Below are 13612 nucleotides of genomic sequence, written 5' to 3' on the forward strand. Positions count from 1 at the left end.
CGATTCCAGCAATAAAATTGCTGGTAAATAACTTTTCCCAAAAATGGCCTATTCTCCGATAATCAGCCCAGACTATACTGAAATATGTGGTGGATTTAACAAATATTCAAAATATCTCGATATAAACTGATTTTTCGAAAAAGTACTGAGAGGCAAAAAAGTTTTTAAAACATTGTGTTTAACTAATGGTACTAAAAGTTTGGGGGGTTTAAAGGAACAAAACCCCCATAAAATTTTTATGGGGTGTCCAAATTTCACTATAATTTTTATTAAGATACTACTGCCATAAGAATACCACATATCTATTTTCAATAAAAAATCTCTAATAGTTTTCGATATATTGAAAAAAATAAATTTTCATTTTGTAACTTCAAAGGGATGTAAGTTATTTTATGTGCACATTTGTACTAAGGTAAGTTAGGTTCAATCGAACTATTTTTGGTCCCAGAATATTAAATTTATGACCTGTATTTTTGTTACACCCTGTATTGTTGCTGAGAATGTTTGTTTCGATAAAATACTTACTTTTGAGTTATTTGCGAAACACGGTCTAAAAACTTGATTAGTCGAGGAAATGAAGCTGGAAAAATGGCAAAACCTCGGAATTTTTTTGTCCAGCATCGATTTGTACAAAAATTTGGGTAGACTCATTTCACCCTCTAGTTCATTTTCTATATTGAGCCGTTGTACGCTTTTGGTTTTTTAAGGGTGAAAACCACCCCTAATTGTAAAAAATTATAAAATAACATTTTAAACTTTAATATTGTCAACATTTGCTTCTTATTAGTTACATAATGATTGTTTTGTGCTTTAACATATAATATCACAATATTTCAACCCTTAAAACCACCCTTGTTGGAGCTGTATATGAAAAGTTTACTTATCCCAAAACAATAATTTCGGCTTGCATCAATTTACATAAAAATTTGGGGTTAGGGTCATCTTACCCTGTACTTCGTATTCTATATCATGCATGGTGTAAACTACCCTTATTGTCAAAAATTATATAAATACATTGTAAACTTTAATATAGGTAAAATTTGGTTTTGACTGGTTAAATAATGATTGTTTTATGCTTTAGAGGATATAAAATCATAATATTTCAACCCTTAAAAACCACCTTTAATAACATTGCAATTTTTATAAGTAGACAATTTAATAGATCTATACAGAAAAAAAAGTAGAATTAAAGAATTAGAAAAACATTTATTTACACAAAAATGCGAATTTACAAATATATAAAAATAAACATACAAATAGTTTTTTAGTCATCCAGTATACGAACCGGCTCTGTGGTATTATATAGGTACATTGATAATGCTCTATAAGAGGACTATTCGAATTTTTCGAAAAAAAAAATAGTTTTGTAGGATTTTTGAAGAGTGATAAGACTGTGTAAATTAAATTCCATAAGATCCCTTAATTTTTAATTGAGGTGGGTTTAAAGGGCTCGAATAAGGGGATGTTTGCTCGTAAATAGATGTTTTACATAGCTATATCTTAACTGTTCACTGTAATGAAAATATATGCATAAAAAAATTTTGGTTATTAAAAAAGCTACAATTGACTAGTCTATCATTTTTTTCATATCTCCAGTTATTTCGAAGATATTTTGAAGAAAATGATAAAAAATGCAAAATTGCGAAAAATCAACTTTTATTTAAACTACAATTTTTCTAAAATTAGGCCTTTTAAATAGGCTAAACTTCTTGGGTGTATTGATAATATGAATATAAAAGGAATTACAAAAAGGTGAAGACCAATTTTCAGTCGAAAGGGTAGTTAGGGGGTTGTTTTCACTGTTTTTTTTTTTTCGTAGAGAAAAATAGGTACCGACATTTTTTTTATCATAAGTTGCTTAATTTTTATTCTAGAAACTTTTTATTATTTTTTTTTTTGAAAGATCTTATTGTATGCATGAAAAAACATCATGTAAGTTTTCCTGGAAAAATGCAAATTTTTCCCGTTATTTGGCTTTGATTATTTCAAATTATGCATTTGACGAAAAAAGCTAACCTTTAACATGCCGTATCTCGGTTTGTATTGCTCGTAAAAATATTATAGAAAAACAGTTTCGTTTGTGTTACTAAAAGATACAATTTTGATATCTACAGTTTTTTTGATTAAATTCATATTTTTCCAGTTATTATCAAAAACCCTCTAAAAAAGTCCATTTTTCCGTCGAAAAACTGTTACTTTCAAACACGAATAACTCGAAAAATATTAGTTTTACGAAGAAAATGTTAAAAACATTTTTTCTTAAAATTACTTTTTACATCCATTTACATAGTTAAAATGTAATAAAAAATTCCCACCCCCGAGATGGGGTGGCAACCACCCCCAAGGTTTTAGCGTACAGCAGCATGATATAGAAAATGATCCTTGGACTATTCCCTACCTTCTGTGAAAATTTCAAGTAAATCCATGCTGGACGAAAAATTTGCGAGCCAAAATGCTTCTTCATTTCCTCGACTAGATTGTTTTGTTGAAGTTGAAAAGTGAACATATTCACTAGCAAATAACGCGAAGAGTATTGACTTAGTGAAAAAACGCTTTAGAACAAAAGTTGCTTAAAATTAGTCAGTTCATCTATATCCAGACTTATTTTGAAAGTATATTATTTCACCCCGAGAAGGGGTGAAGCTCACCTCCAGGGCAAAATCGCACATCGGTACAATGGCAATATCAGTTTTTATCTTTGACATGTTAGCTATGGTAGGGGAGGAAAGTATGCTAAATGTGCAGTCACTCGAGCGCTTTGGGGACCTATTGGGTTGTGAAGAATCGGTTCTAAAATCAAAAAAAGTTAAGTAAAGTTTTTCATTTTAGTGGGGACTGTCCATTTTTAATTTAATTTTCCATTTCCAACAATCGTTTTTCCAATTATAGCGCCATTTATTCATAATTCGAGAAAAATTTTCAAATAAAAGTTGCTTATTTTTACGTAAGGAATCAGAATCTGCAATCAAAAATTAACTGGGGGCTCCTATTTAAAATATTAAATTAACCCCCCACCCCACCACCGTTGGGGGTCGTGTTTGGTGCCATTCGATATATTTTTGAAATATATTGAATAAGTGTATTTTTCAGTTTTTCGAGCTGATGTTCATTTCGCGAAATATCGCGGGATTCGTATTTAAAATTTTTAATTTACCCCCTACCCCTCTCCGTGGGGAGCCGTGTTTGATATCATTCGATAGATTTTTGACAAATATTGAGCACGTATTTTTTAGTTTTTAGGTATATCGTTCATTTCACGAAGTATTCGCTTTTCTCTTGTGAAACTTTGTGACTCACCCTTTTCCTTGCGCCCCGCCCAAATCGTCAGATTTTTGAAATATATACTGTTTTGCATGTACTTAATTTACCTTATCTTAATCTGACGATTTCGAGTTTTTCTAAGGATAGATTTTTTTTCGAACTCCTCTGTGTTTAGAGCCAATATATGGTTGAGGCACATCTACAGGGTACCAGGTTTCTCCACATATGATAATCTGACGCGCTCGAGTTACTGCAAAAATCCCCGCTTGGGCTCCCCTAACGCTATGCGTAAGCCAAATTTCATATAAATCAAAGCGGTTCTTTAATTTGAAGGTTTTGCAATATTTTACGGTGAGTGAATGGATTATGTTTGTGTTTCATATTTAAAAGTTGTAAACAATAATAATTGTAATATTGTTGCTGTTTAAATAAAAGTATTTTAAGGAAGTGTAGCAATACGATATACGTAAGCGACCTATTGTTCCAAGCAGAGGCGTAGCCCACCACCGTATTAGCCGTATCAATTATACGGGGCCTCTGACATTCAGGGGCATGCGAGGCATGTCGAAACAAAATTCCATTCAAAAAATTGAAAAAAATATTCAACAATTATTTCACTTTTAAAACGTTTTGAACAGTGTATATTGTTTGGATATCGACATTTTCGTGAAATGGATACTTTATCTATAAGTAGATATATAAACTATATTTATGTACAGGTAATGTACCCTCGGAGGTCGCTGGGAAAATTTCCACTCAAAATAACAAAATTCAGTTTGGCAACACTGTGTGAATGTTGATAGTAACATATCCTTTTTAAGATAAACACAACTGTAATTTAGTCCAAACAAATTATTATATTTTTTTTTGCCAACAAAAATGAGATTTTTCAACCAAATAATGTTTCAAATATGATGTGCAAAATAATTTTTAATTGGGTTCTGCTAATGGGCTTGCTTCTTTTGTCAATAAAGTAAAAAAAATTTAAATTTCACTCATTAAATCATTATTGTCCGGTTATCGTCTTAATTATTTTAACTGTACTAATATCCGTCGAGTAATTCTGAATGATTAATAGGTTGTTAAAACATTTTATATGTACCTGCTTCTGGAATGTCTTAAAAATATCGAATTTCATTGATAAAATGCGCATATCCCACCGATCTTCGCTTCGACCATACCTGTCTATTTTCTGCCTGTCGCCTTTCTATAACTACAGCGCTTTTTTGTTTTCAAGCTACTTTTTATTGCCTATACGTGCGTTGGTTGTATGTGAGACACTGTATAATGCCAAATTGCAATATTTGTAATCGCTTTGCCTTTGAATATTTGAAATACTGAAACACTGCGTATTGTTTGCGTATACTTTCGTATAATCTGTTTTTTATCTATAAATTCTATTTAGGTATATCTATGTATTTGCCGGTCGCTCGCCGTTAAAGTAAAGAGCTTCTTTGTTTATGTTCATTTTCTATGTCCATTTACCCTTGGGTTTAAAAAACTGAACCTGTTTTAAAACAACGAATCTCAACAATTCAAATCTATTTTTCTACTTTGGAGTTTATTATTATTTATATTTGGGTTTTATCCGCAGAACTTATTAGTTTCTAAGGTTGTATTATGCAGTTTGCAATTTATTTAAATTTTGCAATATACAGGGTGTTTCATTAATAATTGGAAATAATTTAACTGTAGATTCCTGGGCTCAAAATATAAAGATTTAGCCCAAAAACAAAAAACGAAAACTAGTACGTTTATTCCAGAAATGAATCGATTTCATCAATTGCGAACTTCTAGTACCGATCAAATGCGTCCGTTTTGGTTAGGTCAACTGATATTTTATCACATTATTTTTTGTATGTTTAATTTTGAAACATTTTTAACACTAGATTATTAAATTAGAGGTATTCTAGTACTAAAAGTTAGATAGGTACTCTTGCTTTAGGTCGGTAAATACACCGTTTTTGTTTTAATTTCTTCAAATTTTGTTCAAATTCAAAAAACGAAACATTTTCAAATCGATTTTTCTAGAAGACGGTGTATTTTACCGACTTAAAGTAAGAGTAACTTTTAGAATAGAATACCTCATTAGAATTAGAATACCTCACGATTTAATAATCCAGTTTCAAAAATGCTTAAAAGTCAAAGAAAAAAAGTTATGCGATAAAATAACCGTTGCCCTGCCCAAAACGGACGCCTATGATGGAATTGATTTATCTTTGGAAGATAAATATGCGTACCAATTTTCGTTCTTCTAAATAGAAGTGTTCTAGAGGTATTTAAAAAAAACTGATTAAAAGTCACCATCTTCAAAGAACTCCAGCTCCCTTAGTTAGGAAGCATTTTCGGAGTAGGTGATTTGGGTTAATCCTGAATAGTATGTTGAGCCCAGGAATTAACAGTTAAAATATATCCAATTATTAATGAAACACCCTGTATTGTTTTGTTTTATTTCATTATCTTTTATTTTGTAATAATATTGACGATTTTTGTAATTTTAGTAAACTGTATATATAATTGCTTTTTTCTTAATCTTTGTAAGCTTTGTCCATAACATTGTAAAACTTTCAGTGACAATAAAGCATATTTCTATTCTATTCTATACAAGCGTTTTTTCTTCTTTTGTTGAAATTTTTTTAGCCCTATGCCAAATCAGTGGTGGAAAGGGCCCCTCGACAAACTTTGATATGGGGCCCGTGTGGGGCTAGCTACGCTACTGGTTCCAAGTTCGTGGCCCAAATATTTTTATACATGGTGATTGATTAGTGGGGTAAAGCTCAATAGATCCGCTATAGTAATAGATAGCAATAAAAGTTAATAACAAAAAGTGTAGCAAACTTTGAGCTTCACATTACAAAATTAGTTAGAATATTACAGGGTGTTCGATAACACAGTGGCAGACCAAACTTATGTTTTTTTTTAATGGAACACCCTGTATTTTATTTTATATTCGAAATCTTCTTAACTTCTCTATTACAAAAATATTAGGGTTTGTTTTGTTATACAGGGTATTTACAAAGTTATAACCAATTTTGTATGAAAATCGTAACAAGTTCAACTCGCTGTATAAATAAAAATAGGTAAAACAGCAATGGTTAATTAATGCCTTTTCTTATTTATTGTCAAAATTTTCAAGAATTATTGACATTGCTAATTTTCTTTATATCAAATACAGGGTGAGTCAAAACGCAAGTACATTATTTTCTCAGTAATATTAAATGAAACACCCTGTATTTTATATCATCATTAAAAAGTAACATTACCGTACTTTAATTTTTATGTAACATTCCCTATGTCCAAATTTATTAGTTTTCGAGATATTTTCAATTTTCAGAGCCAATTATTTTAGGTGTCTAAATTTTAGAAAATTTTAATATCTTATACAGGACGATTAATATTGGTGATACATCATCATAAATGGCATAAGTGTACATTACATAGTTATGTATATTAAAAATTACGTTAAAGATATAATTTGTATATTTCTAAAAACTATTATAAATGCAAATAAAGAGAATCATAAAAAATGTGCATATATTATCGGAACCCATTATGAACATAAAAAAGACATGGAAAAATTAACCATATCACGAAATGATATAAGCCACAACGTTCACTATGTTTCAACGTTAATGTAGCCTTCAAATAAAATAAAAAAGTAATTAATAATAAAAAAAATGTAAACAAAGAGAAAAAACACTGGAATTTGACCAAAAATTAAAAATAAAGGAAGCACTTACCAAATAGTATAATAAAAACAAAAATATTAATTTAAAATTGAGAAAAACATTCGAAAAACACAAATCACATATTGTTTATCAATGCCACAACACGGAGAGCACATGTAGATTACAAGATGTAGTAATAGTAACTGGCACTGGTACTTTCATTATCACGACGAGTTTGAAGCACTTGACAGTTTAATGAACGGAATCGATCAAATCCACTTAAAAACATAATTGGAAAATAAATTAATAGGTAGGATCAGTATCGCATTGTCGTGCGCATCAATGACGCAAAAATATAATTTGTGGTAAAGTGGTAAATAGAGGTGTGCATGGTTTTGCAAATCGCTATTTTATCACTGTTACATATTTATATGATGTATACCTATGCCAACATAAATATCATATTCTTCTTGGTGTGCCTATCCGTAACAAATGTTGATTCATCACGGCAATCTTTATCTTATCTGCACCATCGCGGATGTTCTTCTTCGTCCTGTACCTGGCTTTCCAAATATTTTCCCTTGCAGGATGGCTTGTAGGATAGTAGAAGATCCGATATAAGGTCGATTTGCACTCATCTGTTTAATGGATAAAAATGATTGGATATGTAATTTAGCATGTTAACAATTACAAAAAACAAGGGTTGCCCGATCTAATCTTGTTCTAACTATAATTAATTAATAATTAAAAAATGACTTTTTTATGAATTAAAAAAAAATTCGACCCTGGCAGATATTATAATATAATAAGCTTTTTAGATCATTCTAAACAAAAAAGGTCTTCTGTAATTTTTTTCTAAAGTTGATCATTTTCGAGTTATAAACAATTTAAAACTAAAAAAAGAACGAAAGATAACAATTTTCAAGGCTCAAAGACACAAGTAAAAAATATTATTTTTGTAATCATCAAGCACATAAATTTAAATTCAAACCTTTTTCTATTAGGTCTCAATAAGCATTTTAGTCATGTTTTATTATAAAACATATTTTTTTAATGGTTAATGAGGAAGGTCTCTTATGGGGAGACGGGCATTGGCATTAACAACTAAAAAACAATATTTCATAACGAAATAAGTCCAAAAGACTTATCAAGGACTGATAGAATAAGGTTTGAACTTGAATTTAGTTACTTCGTAATTTCAAAAATGATATTTTATACTTATGTTTTTGAGCCTTGAAAATCGTCATCTTTCGTTCTTTTTTTAGTTTTAAATTGTTTATAAATAGAAAACGATCAACTTTAGAAAAAAGTTACACAACACTTTTTTGTTTAGAATGACCTAAAAAATCTAAAATAATATCTGTCCGGGTCGATTTTTTTTTTAATATATAAAAAAAATGTAATTTTTTAATTATTAATTAATTAGAACAAGATTAGATCTGGCAACCCTTGTTTTTTGTAATTGCTAACACGTTAAATTACATATCCGATAATTTTTATCCATAAAACAGATCGGTCCAAATCGACGTTATATCGTATCTTAGACTAGGAGGGCATATCTGGATTCATTGTATTGTAATTTTCGAGATTTTATGGTGAGTCAGTACTTTTCGGTTCTTCTTCATTCCTTTGAGAACCTCTTTATTTGTGACACGGTCAGTCCACGGCATTTTAAGTATTCTCCGGTTTAACCACATTTCGTTATCCTCGTTTAAGCTCCACGATTCAACACCAAAACAAAGGACGGAAAAGACGTAGCATTGCAGCTTTCTAACTTTTATGAAAGGGAGAGGTTATGACTCTTGAAGAAAACCCCGAAACCCCCATCCGGTTGAAGGTGGATCTAGCTTTTCCAGTGCGCGTTCTTATCTCTTGGTTGTTAGTCTGAGATAGTTGGTGCTGAGATAGTTGTAGTTCGTCATACTTTCTACAGGGGTTTGGTTGACCTTCTATTATCTTTATCTTTTAATGATCATAAATTGTTGATAGTAATACGAAATTTTGTTCCGGTACCGTAAAAATGTGTCCTCGTTAGATCAAAAATCGACCTGTTTCGTCATTTCCTTAAAATCTAATAAATACTGCCAAATATCGAGGTGGACTGTTTTCTTTGGCCCACCCTGTATATCGCAAACTCTGAGGTTTGATTCCAGTAAAGGTTTCTAATTTTTTATATCTTAGTTGTTAATTCCAGCTGTCTTTAGTATTTTGCTGATCTTGGCGTGCTGTAGTAGATCAAACCCTTTCTCGTAATCAAAAAGACATGCGTATACATCGTAACTGACCTCTGCATCTTGGAATAAGACTTGTAATGAGAACAAAAATGTTTTCGTACTTCATACCAACAGCACTTATGAACCCGGACTGGTTGGGGAAAATTTGACTTCATACAGCTTGTAAATTTTCTTATGGATTACCTTTAGGAAAATTTTTAGAAGATTACTCATTAGGCTTATCGTATATTATTCTTTGCGTTTTTTGGCTCATGTTTTTTTTTGGAAGTGCAATAAACTCAGACTTCAGATATTCTGTTGGTATTTCTCCAGAGTTTATGTTGTTGAGTATCTTTGAGATTATTGCTATTGATTCCTTGTCCATTTTTAGCTGTATTATTGCAGAATAAACGTCCTGTAATATTCTTGGTCCATCATTCACCTGTTATTCTAGCTCACAGGTGTTATCTCTTTGGGCTTCAAATAGTTTATCTAGATATTCTTTTGACTTAGACACACACAGTTAAATTTCGTTTCTGTCTCCATTCGTCAATCATCTAGATTCTAGAAGACGTATACGCTCTGAGCTTCGCTGGTGTCGCCACTAGCGGATTACTAATGCAATTTTCGCCGGTAATTTTTAAATTTATTATTTAGTTGTTATCGCTTAATATTTACAACGCAAAAAAGTAATTAAATTGTAATCGATTTTTTTAAGATTTTGCTAATCATTTTGACGTTCTATTGATGAAATATTAATTTCTTACTTCGGATACTTTCACAACTATCGTGTAGATGGCGCTAAGATTAATAGACTAATTTATAATTACATATTACGGAATATTAAAAAAACTTAAATTCAGTATTTAAAACGTAAGTATATTTAAGGTAAAAATATATACCACAGCTTTGACCAACTAATATTTTGTCTAATTAATGTTTTTAATTTCAATTTTAAATTAATCACTTTGACATTTATGTCAAATTTCCAGGAAAGGTTCCCTGACTTGTCACTACTGGCGCTCACGAACTTTTAAATATCCCCTCTACGTACGAGCTCACAGCGTATATACAGACATCCAGAGAATGTGCACGAAAATCACGAAATTAGTGACAACCAGTTTGGTTTTCGAATGGAACTCGGGACCAAAGAAGCACTATTTGATCCTCAGTGTACCTACTGCTTTAATTATGCCCAATATTTGTCATAATGTCCAAATGTTAGTATAATAATATGCAGATAATAAGTGAAGTACCATCAGATTTATATAAAGGTCTTACCAAATTTTATACCAAATGATTTGCTCTTTAGTGACGTTTATTACTGTTTTCTTCTAACAGTCGTGTTTAATGCTTTATATTGAATTCAGTATAAAATTAAAATAGTGAATGTTTTTAGGATTCATTTTATCCGAGCGTAACATGACGTTTGTAAAAACGTCATTTTATATTTATTCAATTTAATAAAATTAAATTTAAATTTATTATGATTGTGACGTTCATGAAGTATAGGTACTACTGCAAACCGCAAAGTTGCTACAGGTGTCTCGGTCACCCATATGATTATTGTTGGTCCGTGCGATACTTAGCGATAAGAAGGATTCCCTTCAAAAGTTTCGGTTAAATCCAGGAGCAAAGGTAACAGGTAGCGCAGCTTGTACAGTATGGTTCTAAAAACGACTAAATTTTCATGTTCACTTACTTAGAAACTATGAAAAAATGTGTACATATTTAATACATTCCTATAACATCCAGCCAACACTCGAAAAAAACAGATTAGAACCGAAAGAAATACACATCTAAAACATCTATTTTGTTATATCTATAAAAAACACAGACTAGCCCGTCTCTAGTATTGACCTCTAAATAAATTTTCTCAAGTTGTAAATATAGATATTCGCTATAAGTTAGTTCACTTCCACAAATTGATTCCAAAGTTCATGTTTTAGACCAAAATACTTAAAGACTGGAATGAAAATAAAAACGCCATGTGACAAAGTCCCTTAATGACTAACTATTTAATATAGTATACTACAGCGTTGTTTACATTTTCTGAAACACTCCAAAATATTTGATATACAGGATGTTTCACGACGAGCTTATACCTATAACTTTTATCGTGAAGAAAAAACTTCCTTGTATAGTTGGTATAAAATTTAATTTAGAGTTAAGAATTCTAAAAAATATCCAAAATGATTACATTGATTGTTCACAATGAACGTTTTCGGACTTATCAGTCCATCTTTAGTTAACTCCGTGTCCACGATTTAACACCAAAAAAAAAAGGACGGAAAAGACGTAGCATTACAGTTTTCTAACTTTTATGAAAGGGAGAGGTTGTGACTCTTGAAGAAAACCCCGAAACCCCCATCCGGTTGAAGGTGGACCTAGCTTTTCCAGTGCGCGTTCTTATCTCTTGGTTGTTAGTCTGAGATAGTTGGTGCTGAGATAGTTGTAGTTCGTCACACTTTCTACAGGGGTTTGGTTGACCTTCTGTTATCTTTATCTTGTTAATGATCATAAATTGTTGATAGTAATACGAAATTTTGTTCCGGTACCGTAAAAATGTGTCCTCTTTAGATCAAAAATCGACCTGTTTCGTCATTTCCTTAAAATCTAATAAATACTGCCAAATATCGAGGTGGGCTGTTTTCTTTGGCCCACCCTGTATATCGCAAACTCTGAGGTTTGATTCCAGTAAAGGTTTCTAAATTTTTATATTTTAGTTGTTAATTCCTGCTGCCTTTAGTATTTTGCTGATCTTGGCGTGCTGTAGTCGATCAAACGCTTTCTCGTAATCAAAAAGACATGCGTATACATCGTAATTGACCTCTGCATCTTGGAATAAGACTTGTATTGAGAACAAAGATGTTTTCGTACTTCATACCAACAGCATTTATGAACCCGGACTGGTTGGGGAAAATTTGACTTCATGCAGCTTGTAAATTTTCTTATGGATTATCTTTAGGAAAATTTTTAGAAGATTACTCATCAGGCTTATCGTATATTATTCTTTGCATTTTTTGGCTCATGTTTTTTTTTTGGAAGTGCAATAAACTGAGACTTCAGATATTCTATTAGTATTTCTCCAGAGTTTATGTTGTTGAGTATCTTTGAGATTATTGCTATTGATTCCTTGTCCATTTTTAGCTGTATTATTGCAGAATAAACTTCCTGTAATATTCTTGGTCCATCATTCACCTGTTATTCTAGCTCACAGGTGTTATCTCTTTGGGCTTCAAATAGTTTATCTAGATTTTCTTTTGACTTAGACACACACAGTTAAATTTCGTTTCTGTCTCCATTCGTCAATCATCTAGATTCTAGAAGACGTATACGCTCTGAGCTTCGCTGGTGTCGCCACTAGCGGATTACTAATGCAATTTTCGCCGGTAATTTTTAAATTTATTATTTAGTTGTTATCGCTTAATATTTACAACGCAAAAAAGTAATTAAATTGTAATCGATTTTTTTAAGATTTTGCTAATCATTTTGACGTTCTATTGATGAAATATTAATTTCTTACTTCGGATACTTTCACAACTATCGTGTAGATGGCGCTAAGATTAATAGACTAATTTATAATTACATATTACGGAATATTAAAAAAACTTAAATTCACTATTTAAAACGTATCTAAGCATATTTAAAGTAAAAATATATACCACAGCTTTGACCAACGAATATTTTTTCTAATTAATGTTTTTAATTTCAATTTTAAATTAATCACTTTGGCATTTATGTCAAATTTCCAGGAAAGGTTCCCTGACTTGTCACTACTGGCGCTCACGAACTTTTAAATATCCCCTCTACGTACGAGCTCACAGCGTATATACAGACATCCAGAGAATGTGCACGAAAATCACGAAATTAGTGACAACCAGTTTGGTTTTCGAATGGAACTCGGGACCAAAGAAGCACTATTTGATCCTCAGTGTACCTACTGCTTTAATTATGCCCAATATTTGTCATAATGTCCAAATGTTAGTATAATAATATGCAGATAATAAGTGAAGTACCATCAGACTTATATAAAGTTCTTACCAAATTTTATACCAAATGATTCGCTCATTTAGTGTCGTTTATTAATTACTGTTTTCTTCTACCAGTCGTGTTTAATACTTTATATTGAATTCAGTATAAAATTAAAATAGTGAATGTTTTTAGGATTCATTTTATACGAGCGTAACATGACGTTTGTAAAAACGTCATTTTATGTTTATTCAATTTAATAAAATTAAATTTAAATTTATTATGATTGTGACGTTCATGAAGTATACTACTGCAAACCGCAAAGTTGCTACAGGTGTCTCGGTCACCCATATGATTATTGGAACATCTTGGATATTAGTGCACCCTATGTAACGCACAGCTGAATCTTATGTTTGTGCGTCACAGTGTTGCCATGCCATTTCTTTCATAATTTCAATCAATGTTAAATGTACCTACAAGAATAGAATAAGAACGTTT

The 13612-nt window shown here is 31.2% G+C and overlaps 1 protein-coding gene across 5 annotated transcripts in view; it reads right to left on the bottom strand.

The window, feature by feature from the left end:
• LOC126890780 (sodium-coupled monocarboxylate transporter 1) overlaps positions 1 to 13612 on the bottom strand; it is a 315978-nt gene that overhangs the window by 204403 nt on the left and 97963 nt on the right. Inside the window, exon 1 of one of the 5 annotated variants that reach the window (XM_050659970.1) lies at positions 7002 to 7270. The exons of the other annotated variants lie outside the window; for them this stretch is intronic. The gene's annotated coding sequence lies outside the window, so the exon portion shown is untranslated. Of the gene's footprint in view, positions 1 to 7001; positions 7271 to 13612 lie in introns of those variants that run through there. 5 annotated transcript variants of the gene reach the window in all.

This window comes from Diabrotica virgifera, chromosome 8 (assembly GCF_917563875.1).
Source record: "Diabrotica virgifera virgifera chromosome 8, PGI_DIABVI_V3a".
NCBI lineage: Eukaryota > Metazoa > Arthropoda > Insecta > Coleoptera > Chrysomelidae > Diabrotica > Diabrotica virgifera.